Genomic DNA, 13,126 nt, shown 5'->3' with positions numbered 1-13,126 from the left:
CAATTTTAATTATGACTGAAATTACATATGCAATACCGAAGTAACATTTTTTTCACCAGCTCATATGGATCAAAATCCGAAAGTGAAGGAACTCTGCTGAATTTGTTGGAAATAGAAATTTTACAGTTTTTATAAAAACAATTTATAGTAACATAATAAGAAAAATCCCTTCTGATGATATCAACAATATGACTATTCAAAGAAACATTTGAGCAAAACAGTTTTCCGATATCAAGGAGTTACTTCATTATTTATGTAAAAGAGGAATCTGTTACAGGTTGATGCAGAAAATACCACGGGGGACAATTAAAAAACATGAATAAAAACAAAAAGGGAGATATCACGGCCAAATAGAGAAACGACAAAAAAAAAACAATTCTTTACAAAAACACTTGAAAAAAACCAAAAGACTGAGCACCACTAACCCTATCACAAAAAACGGGGTTGATCTTATGTGTTCCGGAAAGGTAGGAAGAGTCTGCATCACTGGTGGCACCCGTCCTGTTGTTCATGGCAAGTAAAAATTCGGTAATAAGTTGCATTCGGGGACGTCACATTCGATGAAAAGAGGACGGAATTGTGGCTACGACAATTGGAACATATCCGTGGTCACCCGTGACACAGATACTCCATTACGGTCAACCAAATCATGATAGTGTCCGTAAAACATTTGAAGGGTTGATTTTAGCTTTACCATTAAGAACCCTTGTTTAAGTGGCTAACACAAAAGTAAATAAAAAATCGAAGGTGATGAACTGTACTGAAATTGTTGAAATTATGAACTTGACAAATTCTATTAAAAGTAACATCTAAAAGGGACATCCATTCTGACAATAACGAAATTCTAATATTTGTTCTAGGAGAAATTATTATGAAACTTTTTTTGTTTGGCGAAATACAGTATCAATTACCGTTATAATAGTTCTGACAGCCAGGATATGCAGATGGTTAACATCGCTGGTATTGTCAAAAGAATAAAACACATGTAAAATAGGACCATTTCAGTTCGTTGCATACCACAGACACCACAAATGTTTGCAACAATAAAGGTGGAAACTAAAAAAACTTAGTTTTTTACCTTACCATACATACAATCTCCAGGTATAATGAAGAGGACTACATTTGATAATGATGAAAATTATGACAAATTGAATATTGTGATAAATATAATCACATGAGATAGATTGAAACGAAAGGGAATTTTTGGTTACCAAAAAAATAGATGCCAACAGTATCATAGATCTTAACGATATCCTTGTGTACAAAGATTTAAATACAAAAAGAATAGTATGTTAATTTGGTAACTTTTCATGATATTGTTACATCTTATGTTGTTTTTCTTTTTCTCGATCAAATCTTTCCCAAGTCTTGGATCTATATAGGAAGAAGTCAACATATAAGATTTGTTATCAAAATATTCAAGTGGTGATGAATATGTTGTAATTAGTTGAGATAATTTTTCATACTTATATGACGTACTTTCAACTATATATGTAAATGTCATCTATTCTCAGGTGAAATAAGTCTTAGTTTATCATATAGTTAGCATATATTTACCACCCCTCGTCCAATCAAATTGCTTGAATTTACCCTCTACGTTTCATAGTACATACTTTTTCCGTGTACTAATTTATTATGCATGGTTAAGACCACAAGGTTAAGATTTCATTGTTTTGTAATCATGATATTAAGAACAAAAAGTGCCACTGGCTATTTTAGAACAAAATTTTGTTTTCCAAAATTAAAGAAGTGTGTGTATTTAGTTTTCGCAATGATTTTTATATATCCTTCTATTAAAATTCTTGGTTTTAAAAATTTGTTTAAAGACAAAATACTATCATTTTAATAAATAATTCAAAATATGGTTCTTAGTTTGTGATCAGAGTTCAACGCTATCTTATTATTTTGGTCATCCGTCAACCATGCTCTTACTTTGTGCACACACAAATTATGTACTATAAAACCTTGTGAAGAGAAATTTAAGCAAATACATTGGACGAAATTTTTGTATATATAATAAAATAATGACGACCGACACGCTGAGTCGGATTTTTAACGTGCTCGTTCACAAGGTAACAGTCCGCAGGAAGACACATCATCTTACCCGGACACAATATTCTGACTCCGAGCCGACCATTCTTTGCTCTTACTCCCTAATGCAGGGGGCTTAGCGGAGAAGCATCAAATACCAATTTTAAAATATTTGGTTTGACCCGGCAGGGGTTCGAACCCACGACCCCCCCCCCCCCCCCCGCCCCCGCCCCGCCGCACTCGAGGCGAACACGCTACCACGATTTATGTTTGGTCAATCTATTTTGTCAGCTTACTATCATGTATTTTTTTAGAAGTAGACAGATCTTTATCTCATTATACATACTTCGACCAGAAGCTACCATCTTTTCATTCTAAAGTGAAGGGCCTTTTATAATCATCATTTTTATACTTGGCGGACATATGATTAAGCATTAATTAAATTCCTAATTCGTGTTTGCTGCATTTGTAAACTCAAGATCTGGCAAATCACTCTCACAAATTAAACAATTTGAAATATGACAGCTATGATACTAGTGAGTAAATTTACATAGCATTAAACTTTAGTTTATGAACTTCGTTTTAAAAACAACTGTGAAACAAGTAGTCAGTCAAAATAAGCTATCAATTACTAATGACAAATTATAAGATTGCTCGAATTGTAAATATGTGCTAAATTGGATAGTCAATGGAAAGGTATAAACTATGAAATTCAGCCACTCGCACTGAATTTCATAGTATAATATACTTTTCCATTGACTTACCGTTACATACAAACTTTACCTTTCCTATGATTTAATTGTTTTAACATTGCAAGTACAATGTACATATACAATAGCAATCACAAGGTTCAGTGACAAAAATATTGGTTTAAAAAAAAAGACGAAATAATGTTTTCAACATCATAAAATTATCGAATCCTTTAACTGAGCTTGACAAACGACGACAGGCATTATTACAGATATATCTCTATATCAATTAAAAGAACGGTATTCAAAAATTAAGCTTTCTATTGAACATTAGAAAACAATGCATGATTGTGAACTGATATCCTTTTAATGTACTACGACCAATATTGCAGCAATATAGTGTTAAAACGTTTGTAGGAACGACTTTTTGTTTTAAATTTTAATGAAAATTATGGTTTAAAAGGAAATTAATACTTGATGTCTTGCTCGAGTTAATATTTTTTTAGTTTTAAAATTGGTCTTGATTTACTGTAAATAAGTTTTTTAATAATGCAGGAATGCATAATTTTGAATAGTAAAATTACAAGGTAAAGTTGTATGGAGTTGCTAACATGAACTTCGATTGCTCATAGTTACAGTATTGATTCATGTTGTCATGTCATGAAGGGGTTTCTTAAGCTTATTACAAATACCGATATAAGATTTATTTGTCTGGGTTGAATAATAGTGTCTCTTTGCGGAATATATTTGTTCTCCCATTGTCCCAAGAAATAAGGATAAGGGAGTTGAGTAACAAACTATAAGTCTTTAAAACGATATTTGAATTTGAAGAAAAACATCATTGGTTTTTCAAATTCTTTTAAATTCTGAAAAATTTAAAACAACAAACACATAACTGCCAATCGAACGTGGTAGGTGGCAGAATATAGATAGGGGCATTTGTTGCTTATGTACTAAAAGACAAGTTGATGATGAGAGCACCACATATTTGAATGCATGACTTTTGAACAAAAACAAAAGAAATATTGTAAACCTTTTTTACACAGTCGAAACGCCATTGAATTTTTAGAACTGATGTCCTGTAACAATAAGGAATATTGAAGAAACTTTGTATGTAACAGTATACAAAATGTGTACATTATCATGTTCGTACTACTGGCTAAGTTTTGTTATTTTAGATGTTATTTGTAAAATTGTGCTTCTCTTATCACTCTGTCTATTGCGTATACTGTTCATGCATTTGGTTTTACTTTGTATTCATGTAACGTATTGGCTGTATGAAAATACAGATATATATATATATATGTTTGGGCTTGTATTATATTTGCCTTCGGGCTTATATGATCCGTTCATCCTATTTTGACTCTTCAAAATTCAAGAGGCAATCCCAAATTGAGGTAAATTATATGGCCTTCCAAATACCGTTTCGATTCCTACCATCACTGAAGAGACATTAATTGTCGAAATCCGGATATGGTGTACAAATTTTTGCACCTCATGTTTGCGGTATACCATCTTTTCCGCAAGTTTATTGTTTTCTGTTTTGTATTTAATTTATAAATTAAGATCCATTTTTACATCTTGTGATCCGTTTATTTGGCAATCGCCATGGCAGTCAGCAGGGTTTAAGAACATCCGTTGTTCGACCTGCTAGTCAAATGCGTTTTGTTAAAATATACTTTTTCACTTTTTGGTCTTTTGGAAAATGTTGTTTGTGCTGTATTTAGACCATTCTACCTAGAAATTTGTTTTGCATGCACACGTATAAAAAATGCGGTTTTTATCCAACGCAATCATAGTTTTGAACGTTGTTTTCAATTTAGACTTGTATATATGTATATATAATATACCTTATAGTCTGTTTTACTAGTTTCTTTTTTTTTCAATTGGGCTGTGGAATATCCAATATGACTTCTGAGGATCAGCCCGTCATAGCCCAATGATCTTCTCTTCTTATTGAGTGGAATTTTTCTAATTTCATTGCAATTTCCAATAAATTTTGAATGTTATAATTATGTATTGCTGGTGAACTGCAAGTTCCTTACGGCATTTACAGCCGGTTTTTTTTTTGTACGTATTTGATATAACTTTGAAAATGATGCTTAAAAAAATCAGTTTATAAAAAGATGAAAATTGTCAATAACTTATCAACTGGGAACCCCTCCCTCAATTTCTTTGGTAGGGTTTGTGTTGCTCAGTCTTTAATTTTCTATATCGTTATTGTTTGTCTTTTTGTGGATTTTGTTTGTTTTTTTTTTTTTGGTGGATTTTATGTGTTTTTTTTTCTATGTTGCTGTCGGTTTAACTCAACTCATGAGTAGTGAATATCATCTTGGTATCATACACCGGTTTTTTCTCATAATGCAAAGGTTTTCCTTTGCTAGATTAAGCGTCTTCTGATGTTATTTTGGGTTTATTGTTTGGCAGCGTCTTACATTTATACCAATACCAATATTTGGTTTCGAGCACTACTGATGGTACATAAATCTTTGAAATTTGCTTATGGTCAAGGTACCAAGTAAAATACATTATCTAGTACTTTTGAATACTTTAATTTAAATCGATACTACTGCTTGTGGATACAAGTCTATACAGGGCTTCACTAGCCGCTAGTCGGTGGTTTTGTAACGACATTCATTTAAAATTTCCTAGTTATCCTCCAAATGTTGATTGATTTTATACACTGTTCGTGTTATTTTGTTTAAAGTGCTCTGCAACGTCTGATATTTTTTGAAAGTAAATTTTTTAGTGAAAAAAATAAAAAAAATGATCATATGCGCATATGGTGCATGAAATAAAATATGGTATTTTGTAAATTTTATTGTCATAACTGCCATTCACTAAATTGATGGTTTGACTATATTATCGTGTACCTTTTTGTTTGGCTTATTCTTTCAAAATAAGTCTACATCAATATGGGATTGACAGATATCGCCTAATACAATCTAAACACCCAACTATGAGGCTTGTTGTCTAACCAATGTTGCAAGCGTTAAAATGGGAATATTATCAATATTTTAGTTTAGATAACAGTTTTGGATCGACCTCATAATGTAGTTCAGCAATTGGATATTTCAAATATAGCGCATATTCTTTGAAAGCAAATATTATCTTTAGAAGCATACGATTGGTGCCGGCTAACATTTCACTTCAACTTTGGAAGAGCATATCCTAATTGAACTTTTTATTTTTTTGTGAGCGTCTAACCACCACATTGCCGTTCCATGATTTTTTTTCAAACGTCAGTATCGCTAAATGAAAGATTAACCTCATTAAATATGACAGTAGAATCTAAATATTTTTACACCGTATCAAAAAGCTAAACTTTGTTTATATTGGTATTTGGTCTATTCTTTTGAGTTAAAGTAAAATAGAAAATGGAAACGGGGAATGCGTCCAAGAGACAACAACCCGACTAAAGAGCAGAAAACAGCCTAAATGCCTGTAAGAACTGGCCTAACGCATTTAGCGGACGATCATTTGATTTTTTGGAGGGGATGTGGTGTCAGTAGGGTTTTTTTTTTGGCAGCATGCGGAATATTCTCTTTCATCTGTTGCTAGGCAGTCTTTCGTAAGACAAATTACGATATTGTACACAATTATATCCTTATATATAAACTTTCACGGGCAGAATTTTCATTTTCATTCTGTTTTGAACAAGACTATTTATTTTCAATTCTAACCAGGCCTGCAAATTCATTTCCAAAATCCTTCTGCCAACCTAACCCCGAAATTCAATTGGTCGTCTCCTAAGTAATATGAGATGGATTCAATTTGTTAGTTTGAAACTGAAATGATTTTATTTCTACAAATATTTGTATTTAGAGAAATATTCAATTTGTTTATGCACACAGCCGTTCTTATATGTCTTGACAAAGATGGGCTTTTAAAAAAAAATCATTACCATGACATATTCTTAAATCATTCTCATTCAAACGCCTTCGTTTAATAGCCAATCAACTGTTTCGAAAATGTGCAGTATTTATTAATTAAATGTCCCAGAGCACCAAGATGTTGTCATCTATTCTCCATTTTTATGACAAAAATAATCCAGAAGTTCTGAATGCATATAACAAACAGCATATGACAAACAATGTATATTTTTAGTGTCAAAATTAATTACAGTAATACATGTAATAAATAAAAAGTAAACATGATTTTATAAAACTGTCATATCAAACATGTTAAAAAACAGCATGTTAAACCATACCGACCACTGTCAGATATCTCATCTCATTAACACAATGCATATAAATGAGTCAGGTTTAGAATTATGCAAATTAAGTTTGTAATTATGTTCTGAATACTTTATCAGAGTCTTTGTTACCTGATGAAAAGTAGCCCGGCTAGCACCATAATTGATTGAACAAAATGAAGGCCATCTTGTTTCTGCTATGCCTTGGTTTGCTCTCATCAACTGGTAAGATATTTTGAATTCTTTGAAAAAAAAAATGAAAAAAAAATATTCGTAACAATTTTTAAATAATAATAATGATATCAAAGGAAAGATAAAGGTATTGTATTAATGGGTGACAATTTTGGGAGCAGATAACATACATATGAAATTTATAAACAAAATGATAAATAGATAAAAGAAAAGAAAAGAAAAATTAATAAAACCATAAAAGAAAAGAACAGAAAAATGAATACATTTTTCAATTTACTGAAATCGGCTAACATAAATAATCTTTCAAATGTAAAGATATCTAATTCGTAAACTCATTATGACATAAAAGATCATTTCATTTTAATCGTATTTCTATTTATCAAGCAACGTGATCTCATCTTTAAAAGGTTATACTATGTTTTTATTGCAATTTTTATGGGGTAGAATATTGCTAAAACATGCGTTTTATATCCATTTGATATTTCAAAAAATGTATTGTTGACAAATCTAATCCAGTAATCTAAACTTGAAAAAGAGAACGTTAGAATTCCAGTACTCAGTTTATGCCACTTTAGCAAAAAAGGAATATGATTTGAAGTGCTTTGATGAAATAGACTCTCGAGTAGTTTTCTAAACTTTAAAAAGAGAACGTTAGAATTCCAGTACTCAGTTTATACCTCTTTAGCAAAAAAAGGAATATGATTTGAAGTGCTTTGATGAAATAGACTCTCAAGTAGAATTTTTTGCAAGACTAAATTTTCCATAAGTAAATCGGCAAAATCGCATGTAATTTATCGACAAATCTTTCTTTTATATTATAAAAATGTAAATTTTATTTCTTCAAAGAACCAATCGCCAAAAATAATTTATTTCAATGGCTCATAATCTCAATATTTGAACCAAGATATGATAATCAGAAGAGATGGCAGTACATTTATTTGTAATAATGATGTTTGAATTTATATAGATAAAGATATATATATTTTTCTTTTTGCTGTAGTAACTTCCCAGTATTGGGGAAGAAGAACATGGTATGATCCATACTCAGCACTGTGTAAAACTGGATTCTATTTAAGAAATCCCTATACCCGAAGACCCTTCTTATGTGATGGAAAATGGAGAGGATGCCCATGGCCAAGATGGTTCAACTGCCAATCCATGACTAGTTCAGATGATGGAATTGGAATCTGTTGTTTTGATAGAGGAGGTACATAAATTTATCTATACTGTTATTATAAAGTGTTAAGATCTACCTGGTCTTTTTCAAGAAGAATGATTTCCATGTCACAAAGCGAATATAATCGAAATCGTATCATATATTTTTTATCGATATTTTTTTTTCACTGAGCTACTACCGCTGTTGGATTTTCAGTCTCCAAAAGTTAAGAGCATGTTTTGGAAAGCTTTTAATGATATATTTTGGGTAAATTTCAAGTACATAAAATTCTGATATTGTACTAAATCTTTGGTTGTAGTTCTGTCTGATTACGTTTATCTTAGACGGGCTTTTTTCCATATTTAAAAAGAGGTAAATGCACTATATATAATTACTGGGACTGTGATAAAGGCTGTTTATTTTCTGCTTGACAACATCAATAATGTTTCTTTAGGCTATAAAGTTTAACAACAGGTTGCAGGTTTTCCTATGGGCACAAACTGTGCCCCTTCAATAGCAGACTTGTTCTTGTATTGTTAGCACAGTTCATGTACAAACTAAGTAAACATCTGTCTAGATTTCATTTATAGAAAAAAAATAATACTGGTAACACTAAACGTCACCTTGATGATAGTTTTTGCTTTAAATAATCAAAAATTATCTCATGTTTGTGCGGAAATGTACCTAAATGAACTGACTGAAATGAACATCAATAATTGTCTTTTTCTGATTTGAATATTTCAATTCTGCACGAGAAACTAAAAACAAAAAAATACGACAAAATTGACGATCTTCCGTGCCTTATTGGTTTTTTTTACAGTATCGTTGTAGATGTTTGTTTAAAAGAATTGTTTTGTTTACATAAATTGTTATAAATATTCTAATACTATCAAATATTCCATTAACTAATGAAGTCATAGTATTCGTGTTTATGTATTCGAAACGTTAAACGAACTATGTGTTTGATGACATTTTTCATTTCAAACTAATGACCTTCTGCCAGAAATGTCTAATTAACTTGAAGTAATCAACATTAACCCTGTCGTGTCGGAGACATTGAGATACACATGTAGCATGTTAAATACAAATTATATTAAAACTGTATTGTTCACCTGACATAACTAGAGTCCCATGGGGGAATCTACTAAATTGTTTAATAAAATAATTATCACAATTGCTATTCCCTAAGGACGGAAAGAAAGTAATATCAAATGAAAGACAGGAGACCGGTCTTAAAACAGACTAGTATTAATGAATAACAGAACCGTATTTGAAGATTTGCCATCGTCGATTGGGAATCTATCTACTGGCTATAAACGAAAATCTGCGACCGTCAAATCCAAAAATTTAATTGCAACTCTTTGAATCCTGTACTGTTATTCAAATCTAATACTCTTTTAAAAAGTTCCAAAAATAAAACATTTGAAATATCCTGGAAACGTCAACTGCGACTGCGAATGAACATTTTGATCAATGTTTTTTTTTAAATCCATCTGGAAGGTCGAAAGATTAAATTTTCAGGTCATGTTTGATTTCTTTAAATTAGCATTGGTCTTATGGTGGTAAAATCAGTTCTTATGGAACTTTGCTTGTGGGCAGTTCAGCTGAGTTGGTCTATTCAAAGTTTGACCAGTAGCAGCTTTTTATCAGTGGGGAACGATATATTTGGGACTGCTTTAAAAAATACTGAATTGTCTTAGAAAGAAATAATTGATCAATAATGTATTTATTCGAGAGGTCGGTCAACGAACGATCCTCAATAATATACAAGTTTCTGTACAATACGTTTGGCTCTAAATCGACACGGGTCTTAGAAGAAAAGTTTTGAATAAATTAAACAGAAACTACGAGCATTTTGACATCAACACTAACTAACATGACGAGAAATGATAAGCCTTATAAATGAAGACAACCTCTAACGATGATTCCGACCTGGGACAAGCATATGAACATATGGTGGGGATAAACCGTTTTTTGAGATCTTAACTTTTATTTAATTTTATCACAAATATAGATCATTATTGTAGAAGAATGATTTCTTAAATAACAAATAGTATTTATGTCCGGTGTTTTACGTTGTTACAATTTATAAAGCTAACACATTTAGGACATGTCTTAGTTTTTATTTTTTTTTTGCATAATAGATTGTTCCATTAAATGTATGATTACACTGTCATATTTTACAATCATGACGAACGGTATGATGGAGGTTAATTCGTTAAAGTTTGAAATAAGACTATAATGTGTTTTCTTTACTTTCTTCTGCATTTAAGTCCTATTCGAACTTTCCTAAGACATTAAGAATGTGACTTCCTGTACAGTATATGCGTTGCTGTTTGAAATCTTTCGGATGTATAGTCAATGTTAAAGTGAACGTCATGATTTCATTTAAACAGATCAAAGTATTTCAGCTTGCTTTACTTTAACAAAATCATTGATACCGTATTTTTTTTTATTGTTCTGTATTTCGTGCATATGTTTTTGTTGTCAATTATACCATTATTATAGAGATGACTGTTCCTGTACTGGTTTTTTTTGGGGGTGTAGAATTCTTCATTGTTCTTGTATTATTCTGCTGAGGTAACGGTGGCTGTTGCAAGATCATGCGTCTATCCCAAAGTAGTAACTGGTCACTGGTTGTCTTTAGTTAGTTGACCGTAGGTTGATCTATACCTGTCTTTTCATTTTTTATGTCATCGAGTTGAGGTCTCCTCGACATATACCTCGTATTTTCTTTTATTCTTATGATAAAACAAAAAGGTATCCCAATTAACTGGACGGCCATAGCCAACAAGCTTAAGTCCCCCCTCACAACCCTATATTTACTTCTTCTGTTGACAGTGAAAGAATGCATACTCCAATTAGCTGTGATTTAATATTTTCAGACCAAACATGGTTATACAATTAGTTTCTTTGGGAGAAGATGCTATTGGGATCATATCTAAGGTGCTTTTAAAAAAAACACTGGGAACACGTATAGGAAACCAAAAAAAAAAACAGTACCAGTAAAACCTAATCAGGGGTTCGCACCATTAGAGTTTGCAGTGTGTTGTGTGCAGAAAAAGCAGTGTCCATACATGAAATCAATAACTTCCCCCATTCTGAATTTTTAAGTATAGGACGCTGCATGATTTGGTGTCTTGTGTAATAGAAAATGTGTGATTGCAATTCAAAATTGACAACAGATAAAACATCTGCTATAAGATACCTTTACTTAAGAGTCCCCCAAAAATGGCTTTGCTTCTCATATTTTAATTAAATATATAGATATTATACACAATTCTGATAATCGATGAAAAGTTTGAGAGAAAATGGCGCTGGGTTTTTCAGCTAGCATTGTCTGATATTGTCAATATACCATTAGTTTTATACAATATAATTTTAAAGACCTCTCTTTATATTTAGATGAGAACAATATAAAGTTAACTTTTAGTTAGATTAAAAAAAAAAAAAAAACTCGAACAATTTAAATCTAGTTTTATCGCCGTTCTAAACTGAACTATTCTATTAGGGTTTGTGGTAATTGCCAACCAATCTACAACGGGAAACTTCAGCTTTTTTGGTTAGATTTACACATGCAAATATATGTCATATTTTTTTTGTATTTGCAGATGTGTAAGACTATCAATGGAGTTCATGTGTCTTGCTGTTAGACCTACCCGTTGATGGTGTAAATAGATTTTGTAGTGGAAAATGGTGTCTTTTATAGACAGAAATATGCATACTTCTTAAAATTCATTCACAAATACATCATACAGATAAGTGTCAATAAAAAAGATTTGATTTGAATAAGATTAGGTGGTAAACGTCAATTAGTCTGCAATTCAACAACAAATATTTAACCTGCAATCAGCCTTTCAAAGAATAATTTCAACTCCTTTAGGCAAAGTTGACCTTAGCTGGATTTAGCTATTATTTTTAGGTACTTTTTGGTCATATAGCTCTTCAGCTGTTTCGGTTCTTATACAGCCTTGTCTTTGAAATATTTGGCTTTGAGCGATCCTGATGACGGCATCTCCAGAAAGCGCTTCGGTGGTATGACGTTTATAAAGTGTTATTTTCATTTTTTTACCATACAGATAATAAAGGTGTACTACGTAACCAATAAACAGATGGAAAATTCGTACTCTTAAGTGTATAAACATCATCTCTTAGTGTCCGGTGTCTGTTAATAGCGAAAGTTAACATTCAAATAACTTTGAACGTCACAAATTGTTTTCGGTGTAATTTCGTGTAAAAGAGAGGCGAAAGATAGCAAAGGGACATTCAAACTCATAAGTCGAAAATAAACTGACAACGCCATGGCTAAAACAGAAAAAGACCAACAGACAAACAACAGTACAAAAAACACAACATAAAAACTAAAGACTGAGGAACACGAACTCCATGGTGGTGGTGGTGGGGGGGGGGGGGATGCACCAAACACTGGAGGTGATCTCAGGCGCTCAGGAAGGGTGAGCAGATCCTGCTCTACATATGGCACCCGTCATGTTAGTACAAACCCGGTGATAAGTCTAATTCGGTAGGTCACATTCGGAGAAAAGGGGACGGGATTGAAGCTACGACAATTTGAACATATCTGTTATCATCTGTGAAACGGATTTTCCATATCGGTCAACCAACTCGTGATGGCGTCCGTAAAATTTACTTTACCAATTGGAACACTTGGTTTAATAGCTTCCTTATGAGCAGCAACCCTCTGTCTATGAAATCATAATAGGAAATACTTGTGAAATTCTTTTCAAAAACAAAGGCATTGGTTAGCAATTAAAAGAAACATTTTAAGCGTTAGTTTAAATTCCACGTTAAAAACAATATTATTAAGTTATCTGAAAAAAATATCAAATTCATTTGTACTAGCTA

General features: G+C 32.0%; 1 long non-coding RNA gene across 1 annotated transcript; it reads left to right on the top strand.

Annotated features, from left to right (window-relative positions):
- The first annotated feature begins 6,969 nt into the window (after positions 1–6,969).
- Positions 6,970–12,055, top strand: LOC127700657 (uncharacterized). Its single transcript, XR_007981677.1, has 3 exons — positions 6,970–7,140; positions 8,108–8,314; positions 11,875–12,055. It is a non-coding gene; the product is annotated as an uncharacterized LOC127700657 (long non-coding RNA).
- Positions 12,056–13,126: the final 1,071 nt, after the last annotated feature.

This window comes from Mytilus californianus, unplaced genomic scaffold (assembly GCF_021869535.1).
Source record: "Mytilus californianus isolate M0D057914Y unplaced genomic scaffold, xbMytCali1.0.p SCAF_5, whole genome shotgun sequence".
NCBI classification, from domain to species: domain Eukaryota; kingdom Metazoa; phylum Mollusca; class Bivalvia; order Mytilida; family Mytilidae; genus Mytilus; species Mytilus californianus.
The sequence above is the reverse complement of the archived record's forward strand: the minus strand, read 5'-3'. Positions and strand labels throughout refer to the sequence as shown.